Source organism: Lactuca sativa, chromosome 3 (assembly GCF_002870075.4).
Source record: "Lactuca sativa cultivar Salinas chromosome 3, Lsat_Salinas_v11, whole genome shotgun sequence".
Classification (NCBI taxonomy): domain Eukaryota; kingdom Viridiplantae; phylum Streptophyta; class Magnoliopsida; order Asterales; family Asteraceae; genus Lactuca; species Lactuca sativa.
This window is the reverse complement of record NC_056625.2, coordinates 254,273,104-254,285,395: the sequence shown is the minus strand read 5'-3', so window position 1 is coordinate 254,285,395 and position 12,292 is coordinate 254,273,104.

The window sequence follows — 12,292 nt, the reverse complement described above, 5'->3', positions numbered from 1 at the left end:
AAGGGTAACTAGTTTTAAAAGAAATTATGTCAAAGATATTAAAATGAATCTCATTGTTTTGTAGATGACTACCCCAACTGTAACCACCTCATCACTCACCATCTGTTCCATCATCGAAAAAGAAAAACTAAGTCAACCCAACTTTCTTGATTAGTTTAGACAATGAAGGATTGTCCTCAAGCTTGAGAAAAAGGACTATGTCCTTGATGAACCTATCTCGGAAGAACTCCCATCCGATGCTGCCAAAGCATTGATAGATGCTCGGTCGAAATATGTAAATGATTCGACCAACGTGGCATGCATCATGCTTGCAACTATGACTCCTGAACTTAGAAATTTTTTTAGTTTCATGAAGATTTTGAAATGATTGAACAACTTATAGTCATGTTTCAAGTTTAGGCTAAGCAAGAGAGGTTTGATTCCTTGAATGCTTCCATTGGTTGCAAGATGATTGAAGGATCTTCTATGAGTGAAAATGTGCTCAAAATGAAAGCTTATGTTGAGCAACTTGCCAACTTGGATTCCCATTTGGGGATGAACTAGCGACCGATGTGATCCTAGACTCATTGCCTAAGTCATTCAACCAAATTTTGATGAACTTCAAAATGAATGACTGGGAGAGGAGCATCAATGAGATTCATAACATGCTCAAGAATTCGAAGGAAAACATCAAGAAATCTGGGAACAATCCAATGCTGATGATTTGGCCGGGTCAAATCTCCAAGAAGAAAATCGTTAATAATACTGGTAAGGGGAAAGCTACCAAGAAAGGCAATGTCAAATGAAATCGTCAAGGGAAGCTTCCTGCTACCAACCCAAATCCTAAGCCCAAGCCTACTTGTAACACCAAAAAAATCATGAAATTTTTTAAGGTTTTTAATAAATCCAAAAACCATCATTGTGTACAAATTGTTTCCAAAATAAGTTCAACATCAGAGAAATCCCAAAAATCTAGAAAATAAAATATGAGGAGGAGCACGATCACGCCTTCTCCTTTCCCGTGATCCTCTGAGGTACCTGAAACATAATCCACAACTGTAAGCCCAAAGCTTAGTGAGATTCCCTCAAAATACCTACACAATATAAAACCAGAATAATATCATAAAAAACATGCCTTTAGAGCCTTCAGTTTTACTGGAACGCCCCACCGGCCTACAGTCTATTTGGTACACTCACAGAACCTACAACATAACTGGTACGCCACCTTTAGCCTTCGGCCTATCTGGAACGATCTTCGGGCCTTCGGCCTGACTCGTACGCCCCACTGGCCTTCAGTCCATCCGAGATGCCCTGTGTCTTTTAGCCTTCAGCACAAAGTAGGAGTGCCTCAACCCAACCACACATAACATGTCGACATATACATTACACATAAAAATATAACTAGGCAACAGACAAACAGGAAGATCTTATAGATCACTAAGCGTAGTATCATCCTATCTACCAGGATAAAGATCTAATAGGTCATCACATTACTTCATCATGCAATAATCAGGATAACAATCCAATAAAGGGCCGACCTTGGTGCCTTCGACCCAACAAGTATAGTGAGGAGCACTCACCTCACAAGTAGTGCTGAACTGATAAGATCTAACTCCAATTCTCAGCTCCCGACTCAAATGCCTACAATCACCATGTGACCAATTCCATCAAAACCCTGAAATACCCAAAATGCCCTCAAAAGTCAACTTGGTCCACCATGGGCAAAGTCAAAGTCAACGGTCAAGGTCAACAGTCCATGTTGACCCAACTCATCGAGTGCACCAACAAACTTGTCGAGTTTCTATAATACTCAGAAGGTCGGGAAAACCCTAGCCAACTCGCCGAGTTAGCTGGAAAACTTGTCGAGTTTTCCCCAGCATAACACATTCATTTGATTCCTTGAGTCCAAGGACTCTAAGGCTCAGATCTGAACTGAAATGTTGTGTAGAAGGATAAAGTTTCCAACTTTATCCTTAGGGGTTGTTCCAAGTGCTTAAACCCCCCCCCCCCCCCACATGGCTTGAAAACTCATGGGCTTAACCATTAAGCACAAAGTCCTTGAGATATTGAAACCCAACCTTTCTGAAAGATATCCTAGCTTCAACATCAACGTAAAGGTTGGTGCTTTATAGACATGCATGCCCAATGCATGTCTTGAACTCAAAAGGGGGTCAAAGAGGGAAAATATAACCTAAACTCCATGCATGGCTTTAATACTTAGCTAAGGACCAGATCCAAACTACTATAAGGTCACCTTGACCTGGAGATTCATAAAGTTGCAACCTTTATGAGATCCATCCAATGTAACATCCAAGAATAATGAGAAAAAGGGACAAAACTCAAGATCTAGCAACATAAAGGAGTAAAAATCGGATCTTAGACACTTATAAAGGTCCAGAAGAGAGCCAAACTGAAGAGGAAATCTTTGCTTTCTAGATCCTTGCTTCCTTCTTCTAACTTCTTCTCCTTTTGCTCCAAAAATACCACACTAGATCACAAAATGAGAGGGAAGGGTGATTAGGGTTCACAAGGGCCGATATGGGGGTGGGGGGGGTGGAGGTTGATAGAAGATCAACCATAGGAACTTAAGGAGATTAAATAGGGTGCAAAACCCTAAACTTTAAGGTTTCTCATCCAGCCACCAACCCGCCGAGTTTCCCCCACCCAACTCGCCGTGTTGGTCCATAAAAACACGTGACCCAAAACCCTCCAACTCGCCGAGTTGAGGCTATTAACTCGTCGGGTTCCAAAGGAAAACTTGCTTTAAAGCATAAATCTCATACCTGGAAACCGGTATTTTATAGCTCTCCCCTACTTGGACTGGGCTTCATCCTCGAAGACCACTTCAGTGAACAAATCCAAAAAATGCTCCTGTATTTTAGTCTCCGGTTCCTAGGTCCACTCAGAGCCCCTCCGATGTTGCCATTGTACCTTTACCAAAGGTAGTTCCTTGCTATGCAAAACCTTTACTTTCCTTTCCTTAATAGCTACCAACCTCTCAACATAGTTTAGGCAATCATCAACCTGATTATCATCCAATGATACCACTGCATCCTCATCCAATATGCACTTTCGTAGCTGCAAAACATGGAAAGTGCTAAGAATCTGACTCAGCTCCTCAGGGTGATCGAATACATAAGCAACCTTGCCAACCCTGGAAACAACCCGGAATGGTCCAATATGTCGAGGACCCAATTTACCCTCTTCCTTAAGCGAATCACACCTTTCCAAGGTGAGACTTTCAATAGCACCATGTCGCCGACCAGAAACTCCAACTCAGATCGACATTGGCCGGCATAGCTCTTCTGCCGACTATGAGCAGTCTGCAATCTCTACCTGATCATCTATGTGGTTCGAAGGACCACCTCGGTTCTCCCCATGACCCTGTGACTAACCTCGCCCCAACAGACAGGGGTACGACACCTCCGCCCATACAAAAGCTTAAAAGACGGAGCACCAATGATGGAGTGAAAACTGTTGTTGTAGGAGAACTCTGCAAGAGGTAGGTAGGAGTCCCAACTCCCACCACAATCAATAACATAGGCTCGCAACATATCCTCAAGAGTCTATATCGTCCGCTCACTCTGGCGGTCAGTTTGTAGATGGTAAGTTGTGCAGAAATGCAGCTTTGTACCTAACTGCTCATGGAACTTTTGCCAAAATCGAGAGGTGAAACGAAAATAACGGCCTGGAAGAATAGTGATCGGAACCCCATAGCGAGCAACGATCTTGCGAATATACACATTGGCCAACTTCTCGGCCGACGAGCTCTCTCGAATTTCTAGAAAATGGGCACTCTTGGTCAATCGATCCACGATGACCCAAATAACTTCAAAACCCTTTGACGTCTTCGGCAACTTGGTGATGAAGTCCATCGAAATCTGCTCCCATTTCCACATGGGAACCTCCAGAGGCTATAGCTTTCCATGTGGCCTCTGATGCTTGTCCTCGACTATCCTACAGGTCAATCACCTCTCGATGTACTAGGAGATCTCCCTCTTCATGCACGGCCACCAGTAACTCAACCTCAGATCCCGATACATCATGGTGGACCCCGGATGGATAGAAAAATGAGACTTATGAGCCTCCTCCAACACAATCTTCCTGACCCCACCAGACATGGGAACCCATACCCGACCGCAACGGGTCAACAAACCAAAGCTGTCCAGAACAAACCTGGTGATCTCGCCCCTGATCCTCTCAATCTCCCAATTATCTTCCCGAACACCCTCGACCGGAGCCTCCCTATCCATCCCCACAAGCGGAGAATCCACTGATATCCTCATACATGACACCCTAACAGAAGGTCCAACCGAGTTGCGGCTCAAAGCATCCACCACCACATTCGCTTTACCTGGATGGTAAATGATCTAGAAGTCATAATCCTTAATTACGTCCAGCCACTTGTGCTGCCTCATGTTTAGGTTTGGCCGATCCATAATGTGCCTCAGACTCTTGTGGTACGTGTAGATGGTACAATGGACCCCATAAAGATAATGTCTCCAAATCTTGAGAGCAAAAACCACAACCCCCAACTTCAGGTCATGTATGGGATACCTCGTCTCATGCGGCTTCAATTTCCGCAAAGCATAAGCTATCACCCGTCCTCTCTGCATGAGGACTGCCCCCAAACCAATGATGGATGCATCACAGAAAACCATAAAAATCCTCAAATCCCTCTGGGAGGGTCAAAACTGGGGCCTCACATAGCCTCTGCCGAAGGGTCTCGAATGCTAACTGCTGCTGGAGACCCCACCGGAAATCCACCCCCTTCCTCGTCAAACGAGTGAGGGGTACTGCAATCTTGGAGAAATCCTGAATGAATCTCTGGTAATACCCTACCAAACCCAAGAAACTTCTGCTATCCGAGAGAGAATTCTAAACCTCCCACTACATAATTGACAAAAAAACTCAATGCCAAAATCGAAGTTTTATGATAATATAATGACTTTCATGCAATTTACCCTGTATATTAAACTTAAAATTTAGAGAAAAATATTTGTATTAGTTTTTACCATAACAAACTAAATAATCTAATAAGTTTTTTTTATAATTTTTGTTAATATATATATATATATATATATATATATATATATATATATATATATATATATATATATAATAAAAACATATTTATATGCCATTGACTTAATTTTCATATAATATTTCATTTTTTAATAATTATGTTTTATAAAAAAGTTATATAACATATCTTATTTATACACAACTTTATATTTAGAAAAAAAAACATTGCCTTTTTTTTAACACTGGCATCAAATTATATTAACAAATTAATCTAGCAAAAATCTAGAGAAAAAGAGATTCACAAAAAGTTAAATGGGACACATAAGCCAAGAGTTCCAAACTAAATCGGTATTGGAATCTCGATTTTTTAACCACGAAAAAGAAAATAAAACAACATTATCAAACAACAGACTTTTCTTGATCTTGTCTCCTCAAAAACAGAATTCCAAAATCTCAAAAGCATTCATATCATGGTTTGGATCTGGGGTTCTCTTTGCTAGCAACCTTCAGGAGGTAAAAAGAGAGTATTGGAGCTTGGAAGAAGTTTGGATCTGGGATTCTCTTTGCTAGCAACCTTCAGGAGGTAAAAAGCTCCTAGCTTGATCATCTTTTCTTATGGATCTAGTTATTCCTTCATTTAGGGCATTTTTGGTCCCAACCTTTGTGATTCTTGAGCATGGCATGCTCTTAACCAAATAAGTCATCCTTTCAGACCTAATGAGGGGTCTTGAGTCATAAAAATGACATCCTGATGCTTAGTTCTTCCCCATGCATGCTATAGAAGGTCTTTAGGTGTTAAGAAGTTAAGAGTGTTGGTATTAAGGACTTAATGGGCATGCAAAGTCATAAAGTTGGAAACTTTATGACGCTCAGTGGTATTTTGGCCTTGGATTTACAAGTGAACGTAAGAGCATAACGCATTAAGCTCTTACAAAGGAAAAGGACTTTAGTGCATACAACGTGCGTAACTTAGTGTACGTCGCGCATATGGTGTCAACCGCCCGATCCTTATCAAGGTTTGTGTAAACCCATCGTACAAGGTGAGTATTCCCCGCGTACTGAGCTAATTTGATCGAGTTGGCCTGTTGACTTTGACCTTTGACCAAGTTTGACCTAGGGGTATTTTGGGTATTTTGAAATATTAATTGACATTAGAACCTTGGTTTTGTTTAGGTGATCGTTAAGTCGATTTTTCAGAGAAGAGATTTATTCAACTTGTATTCAGATTGAGAGGTGAGATTTTCTTACTGTACTCGTGGGTTGAAGGCACCAATGTCGACCCACTAAATTATTTATCTTGATTAGGATAGTATTATGCTAATTTGTAGTTGTTTAGTAGATCTGTATGATTATGTGTGTTTACTGGATCTTTGTTTATGTTTACCTATTACATATGTCGATATATTGTATTAGGTTGAGGCAGTCCTGCTTTGTGTTGTAGGCCAAGACACCCGACGACGACCATATAGGCTATTGGACCTGCAAGATGGTCTAGTCAAACCGGCAGCACGTAGAGCAGTCTAGATAGGTTATAGGCCTTGCGAGGCGGTCCAATCACGTCAAAGGCTCATAATGCGGTCCAGATAGGTTGTAGGCCCTGCAAGGTGGTCTAGTCAAGCTGCTTGCTCATATTGGTATGCTTGTTTTCTATGTGGTGTGCTGGTACTTTGGGGGAACTTACTAAGCTTTGGCTGATAGTTTTTAGTTTATTGTTTTAGGTACTTCTGAGGATCGTGGGAAACACATGCGTGATTATGCACATCTTCCTATTTTATGTCACTGGATCTTGGGAAAACTCTAATTTGAAAATAATGCTTTTGAAACAATGAATATTTTTGTAACAATGTTGGTTAATGGTTGATTTTGAAAATATTAAATTTCTTTGATTTTGGAGTGTTACAAGTTGGTATCAGAGCCTTGGTTTTAGAGAATTGGATGAACATTTGTGTGAATCAAGACTGAAACTAGGGAACTACATAAGTTTTTAAATGGTTTTCAAAATAACCAAGGAAGGATGTGATGTCTACAACCAGCCAAGAAAGAAAGTATACCCCAAGTTACCTAAACTGCTATTTGTTATAATATGGTAGAACAACATGTTAGTTGTAGGATCGGGATGTTCAGGAATTGCATGATAGAATTGCATGTTGAGTGATGCCTTATTTCCAATAGACTTTTCTTGCTTATTGTTGTAGGACTCTTTTGGGTGTGAATTAACTCTTAGTTGAATACGTTAAGTCATGTGCTACATGCGTTAAATAATTTTAGAGTGAAGGATTTTGTCCTATTGTGCAGCTCTTGTCTGAGTCTAACCATTGTAGGGTTGAATATTTTAATCTAAGATTATTTAAGTTATGTTGCATGTGATTGTATTCATGAAATATTTAACTGACACCAATTGGGGTTGTTTGGTAGTTCATGGTAGGGTGAGATGTGGATCCTAGGATAGCCTAGGGAGTACGTAGTACTCATGATGCGCTTTTTAGCAAGTGTTGGAAGTTCCGTGGATGGGCTATGTGTAAGAAATCGACTAGTTAAGGAATGTCTAGCCTTTCTCTAGGGAGTCAGAATAAGATGTATATGTATTCTAGTGTGTGCTGTTAGGGTTGGTGTGGTGATCTTCTAAGACAAATACGGGTAGGTGTGGAATACTACTGGACGCACAGGACCCTTACGCGTAACAGGGAAGTCACAACCCCTAGGGTTCGTTATTTAGAATAGCTCATATGGTATGAAATGCGATTTATCTGATATTTTATGGTTTATTTTCAATATGGTGTTCATGAGGCGATCCGGATCAAGAGCTGGAGCGAGTGGCCAGGATAGGCCATGGTTGACTGAGGATGAGATTAAGGAGTTGATTTCTTCTGAGGTTGTGACTATTATCCGGGGACAAATACCGTAGTTGTTCGGGTCTACCAAGACTGCCATGATTGAGTACTTTGATGACCGTTATGTTGCACTTTCTGAGGCTGTTGTTGCTACATCTACCACGATTATTATGGCTATTGGGGTTCATGGAGAGAGCTTTTCAGTACAGGGACTTTGGCAATACGAAGCCCCTAGTGTTCGATGGCATTCATAATTTGATCATTTCTATGGGGTGGATGTCTGATGTTAACGGTTGTTTCTTTACTTGCTTCTGTCTAACAGAACAGAAGGTAAAGTATGCCCTGAACCTTCTCCAGTTAGAGGAAAAGGATTGGTGGAGGTTGGTTACTAGCTCCTACACTCGGGAGCAGGGGGTTGTTGTTTCATGGGAGCATTTCTCTGAGATGTTCCATACGAGATATGTCCCATTGGTTGAGAGGGAGAGATTGCCCTAGGAGCATCTCAACTTGAGGTAGGGGACTGAGTCAGTGACGGAGATGACCAAGATGTTTACTGAGAGATCACTGTTTTGTCCTGAGTTTTCTGCTACTGAGCAAGCTCAGATGACCTGGTACTTGAGCATGCTCAAGATGTACATTCTTTAGTTTGTGTCTAATCAATGTTATGGTACACTTGTCGAGCTACAAGAGGCCGCTAGGAGGAGGGAGATTGATTTGGAGCTCCAGGTGAGGGAGCAGAGGCAGGCTCTAGTGCAGACGCATCCTGCGGCGAAGCGGTTCAAGGTTACTGATGTGAGATCTGGAAGTCAGAGGGGCCACACTTGTGGCAAGTGCAGAAAGGTTCATGAGGGTCCTTGTCGATCTAATTTTGGGTGCCACAAATGTGTCAAGGATGGGCATTACGCCAAGGACTGTTGCTAGCAGGTTCGCACACCGACCACCAGGATTTGTTATCACTATGAGTAGGTTGGCCATATTAAGGCCAACTGTCTTATGCTCATTACAAGATTGGTGCAGGCTCCAGTGCCAGCTACTTTGAGGATCATTGATGGACACCAGGGTAAGGCGGATCCCCCAGGGGCTCGAGGTTGCGCTTTCAGCTCAAAGTAGAGGAGGCCATTGCGGCGCTAGACGTTGTTACTGGTATGTTTCCATTCATCATTCTGTCAATTATTTCATGGTATGCTTATGTTTATGCTTCTGATAGGTACATTCCTAATGAATTCTTTGCTTGTTGTTGTGTTATTCAACTCAAGCGGGAGTTGGTCCTTTGTATCTCAGCCTTTTAGTAGGGATTTCGATATGACCCTTAGCTACCTAGAGTGTCTATTGTGGGTTTTTATCGCCAATGAACACGAGATTTCTACATCCAGAGTGTATCAGGATTGTGTCTAGGATATCTTCAGGGTGCCTTATCCGATTTATTTGATTCCAATCGCCATGGGGGATGTATGCGTGATAGTAGGGTATATTGGCTTAGTAGGTTTGGTGTTATGATAGACTATGAGGGTCAGCAAGTGGTCGTTTGAACTTTAAGTGGGTAGAATTGGTCATCTATACATATGGTACTATGATTGGGTCAGGTTTTGTTCAGCGGCTAAGGCTCAATAATATATTTAGCATGGTTATATGGGTTATCTTACCTATGTGGTTGAAACATGGGTTTGGGAGAAGGCATTGGTTTTAGATGCTCTAGTTGTCAGGAAGTTTGCTGATGTGTTTCCGGAGGAGTTACCCGGTGTGCCTCCCAAGAGGCAGGTTGAGTTTAGGATTGACCTAGTGCCAGGTGCAGCTCCGATTGCCAAGGCGTTGTACTGTTTGGCACGTGTAACATCACAAAACTTTTCAAAACAACCCCTTTATTAACAAAAGTATTTACAAACACATTGTCTCCAAAACATGATTTAAAATTAGAGTCTCCCAAGATCTGATCCGTTGTAAAGCCGAGGATGTGTCGCCTTCACCTTGCCATGGATCATCTGAAGAACCTAAAACCATAAACAAACTATAAGAACAAAGCTTAGTGAGTTTCCCCCAAAATACCACTGCACAAACAGATAGCACATAAATAACAACAACATGTACTGGGTCTACAACTAAAAGACTGGATTACCCCTGAGCCCACAGTATGAGTCTGGCATGCCCTACCCGACACTCAACTCATATCTGGATGGGTCTAATACTCTCAAGCCCTCAGTACAAATCTGGCATAACAACCTGGTCCTCAGCTCGTATCTAGAATGCTACTGAGGCCTCATTATGAGTTTGGCAGGCCCTACTCGACCCTCAACTAGAATGCTACTGAGCCCTCGGTATGAGTCTGGTGCCTGGAATGCCCTACCCGACCCTCAGTTCATATCTGGAATGCTCATGAGTCCTTAGTATGAGTCTAACATGCCCTCCCTGGCCCTCAACTCATATTTGGCATACTCCAGGTTTTGTTGGCTACAACACAAAGTAGTACAACATCAACCCAACCCACATAATATGTCGACATATAACAGATAATATCACATACTGATAAATAGATAGTATCACAGGTAGCCCTACAGATCTACCAGACTAGCATATCAATAACTAGCATATTCATGCATATCTATTCCATACTCAGCATATCGTCAATATCGGGTTATCAAACCAAAGGGTCGGACTTGGTGCCTTCGACCCGTATGTACATTAAGGAAAAATCACCTCGACAGTTGAACCCACAAATAATCTCTTACTGCAAATCCGCTAGAAACCCTGCGCTATCAAACAAACAACACTGAATTAACAATTTAGATTCAAACCGAATCCTTTAATCCATAAATGGTCCAACTAATGAAGCCCACTAATAGCCCAAGCCCATTGGCCCCACTAAGGCCAAATAAGGCAAGCCCAACAAATAAATACAACTTTAATAAAAGTCCTCAGCCCAAGGGATTTTAGGCCCATAACTCAACCAAAACCCAAAATCAAAGCCCAAAGTCCAATGATCTAACAAGCCCAAATCCCATCTAATCAGACGTATGCATGACGTACATGGCTTGTACGCACGGCGTACGTTGCTGGTCCAAAAATATGCATCATAGCCGAAACGTGTGGTGTTCCCCATTGGTACGCACGACGTTCCCGTCGGCTACCCCAAAGTCATTCCAATGATTTAATCCTTTAAGAAAAATGTCTAACACCTCAAAACAGCTAAATATAAGCGACTTGATCCATAAAGTCGAAGGCTTTAAATCTTTGCATGGCTTAATGAAGACCAATCACCAAAGATGAACTCCAAAGGTCAAAATCACTTAAAAAATGTCTTAAAACTTCTTAATACCTTAAGACCTCAATCCAAACTTCCAGATCTGATTTCATGGGACTTCTTAAGTCATAAAGTTTCCAACTTTATGACTTAGCATAACTCAATGGGACCCAAATCAAAACCCTAAGTCCCAAACTTGATCAAATGACTACCAAATCATGCATGGAAGGGTTATACCCATCAAGATCCAAACTTTATGATTCTATAACCTCAAATATGAAGCTCAAAGGTTCTGGAGTAACTTCTATTCATCAGAACCACCTCAATGGGACCAAAACCATAGCAAAATACCACTTAGCTAGATCTACCTGAAAGAGTTGTCAATGTTGACACTTTATACCTCTAGAAGATAGATCTAGGTGCACAAAGCCTAGATCAAAAGCTCCAAGTCAAGAAACGACTCTTCAAGAAGTTCCTTCTTCCTCTTCAAGCACAAAAAACACAAAATCACCATGAACCTCAAGAAATACTCAAGTGGAGGCTCTGGTTTCGTTCTTAGGGTTAGAGTGGATGGAAGCTGAAGGAAATAAGAGATGGAGGTGAGTTAAGGTGTTTAAATAGGGGCCAAGACCGTAAATTAGGGTTTTAATCTTGCTAGATGAACACAACGTGTTCCCTTAGGGAACACAGGGTGTTCCCAAATGCACCCGCATCCAATTTCCCGTGTACAGCATGCGTACCTCCCTTGCACACCATGCGTACTCAGTTTGGTCCAAACCCTTCTAACTTCAAATGATCATAACTTTTGAATCCCTTCTCCGTTTTTGCCATTCTTTATATCCACAGAAAGGTAACAGGAAGACCTAAACTTCTTTAAACTTTATTTATTTTGAAAACCAAACAAAATTAAATCCAAATTTCATAAAAGGCCTGAACCAACGCCTTTAACGATACCCTTGGGCTCCAAATCACAAACTGATACTCGAATCATCCAAACTACATCATCCACCTCCGAATGAGCCCAAAATCAATTATTCAAGGGTTATAAGTCTGATAATTCCCACTCCTTTATCACTAGCCCACAATAGGAAACGATTCGCAACAGGGCATTATAGCACCGCTTGAGATGCATGAGTTATCCTCTCAGCTTTAGGAGCTATTAGGCAAGTAGTTCATCAGACCGAGCAGTTTACCGTGGGGAACACCGATATTGTTCATCAAG